Here is a 2,371-nt window from a genome sequence, read left to right on the forward strand (position 1 = left end):
TATGCAGTGTCATTGTACTACACGTATTTTTTTCAGCTCATTTTCTGAAAATTTAGATCCAAGTTTGTTGAGATGAATTCGTAAGCGGCAGCATAAATTTGCAGCACCATGTGCCGAAGGAGCAAGATTGACGCCGTGATGTGGCAGAGATACTAGGCTCCACATGCGAAAAAATCCCCCCATCTGGTTGCAATCCATTGCCTCCCTGACACGTTCTAATTAAGCTCTTTTTAATTGACACTAATCCGAAACTTCAGTGGCAATGATGGGGAAGAACATGAGTGTGGGGTTGTGGTTGCAATGCAGGCAACATGGCAGCACGATTAAGTGTTAACTGGTGCTTAGTGCACAGCTTAGTGGGCTTCACTGCACCACATCGTCTCATGATCCGATTTCGATCTAATATTATACCCTAATCTCTAGCTAATTCTGTGCACAAGTCGATGGATGGTAACTTTTGCAGTCAATTTTGTATGATCCTAGCTCTACGTGTCTGTTCTTCATCTGCCGATGCTGATCAGATCCAGTATTAGTTGAGCTGATGGGGTCAACGATTAGAATAGGCTCTTTTTTCTATACAGTATGGCAGCATGTTCACAACAAGCTTATGCCAAAATCATACTGCTTAAATGACCAGTCGGTGTACGGGGTCAAATGCAAGGATTGTGGGAAAATAATGTGACCAAATCTCATATGAATTTGATTTATCCACCTGTTTGTTCGCTTCAGCTTATTTAGTCGGTTTATCAGTCACCAAACAGTATTTTCCTCTCACAACAAATCAGCCGTTTCAGCTTTTCAGCCGGCTTATAAGCTGAAGCGAACAGGCCCTAAGTTTAACTGGAAACTATGAAAGTAGCTTTTATTTGGCAGATTCCGGATGCCCTTTCCATTCTTTTGCACAAGATATTGGAATGAACTGTTAAAGCATATGCGCAAGCGAGTTGCACGCAAAGTTGGAATGGGTCAATCGGTGCAGCTGACCACTTAGCACAACTAAGCTGCAGCCTGGCTGTGCTAAAAACTCTTGTTATTTTTCTTTGTTCCTTTTACAAGACGAAATGTAATTTCAGTTAATTTCCATTTATTTTGCGAAGCTTTGAAGAGCTTTAGGTGCGCAAGGGGCCTCTAGTTGATGCGGTTTTTTTTTCCTTACTTGTCATCCATGCCGCAAAAAAGGTTACCTGAAAGTTAAAAGCTTGGTGCCCATCAAGTATTCACTCGGTTTATTTATTTTTGTCTTGAAATATTTACCCTTGGTTCAAACATAATTTTTTTATTAAATTTCAATATTGAAGCCGACTTGTGCTCGAAAAAATAATTAGGTAAATAGCCCTTGAGCATGCAAGTTGAATTGTTGATGCACTTGATGACAGAACTGGTAGCGCAGGGCAAGCAACCGGAAGAGAAGAAGTCTGAACTTAGGAACAAGTAATTTTGTTAAGCTCAGTAATAGAGTTGGTCAGAGTCCATAAAAACTAAAATGCCAACTACACTGCGAAGTAATTGAAACCATCAGACGATTTGAAACAGTTCTCTTGATATGGTATAACTAGGGATAGTCTGAAGTCGTCACCCTCCCTCAGGAGGATTTGACTACTTTTTACGGTTCTTCTTGCTTGATTACAATGGATGGTGTGGCTGTGCTATATAGGTAGCTACCTAACAAACCTAATCTAATCTAAATAACCTTATCTCTAATGACCTGCTAACAAACCAATCTTATTCCCCTCGTGGTTCACGAGCTACAATACTCGTGGGCCTAGGCCTGCGGCCAGCCCACTTGCCATAACACGTCGACACGTCAAAAACTACAATGATGAGGGCGAACATGAGAGTTGGATTGGTTGCAATGGAGACAACATGCCAGCAACGACCAGCAGGTGTTCAGTGCACAACACATTGCAAGTCAACCTATGTCAGTGGGCTTAACTGTTTTATCATCTCTTGATGTGGTGAAGGGTAGTTCTTGTTGCACTATTTCCCATCCTCTGCACATGCCAATGGATAGCAATGCAACTTATGTAGATGAATTTGATAGTAGTGTTAGTGTGTGACACTAGCCGATATGCTTCTCTCAGATCCAGTATTAGGTGAGTTGATGGGGTCAACGTTTAGAATCAGCTCCTTATCTTAATTTTAACGAGTAGTACGTGTACTGTTGCTTCCTCTGCTGTAAAATCCAGGAAGAGTAAGCAAGGGCCAAACTGAAACTATTCACACTGTTTGGAACTTGGAGAATTCAGGGGAAAATCTTCAAAACTGACCTTTTCTGTTGGCTTTCTTGGTTTTGCAAGATGCTGGATGCCCTTTAATTTTCTTGTTTTCCACAGTTACGATTGGTGTCAGGTGTTGAGGCTCATGTGGAAAC

The sequence above is a fragment of the Setaria viridis genome, chromosome 7 (genome assembly GCF_005286985.2).
Source record: "Setaria viridis chromosome 7, Setaria_viridis_v4.0, whole genome shotgun sequence".
NCBI lineage: Eukaryota > Viridiplantae > Streptophyta > Magnoliopsida > Poales > Poaceae > Setaria > Setaria viridis.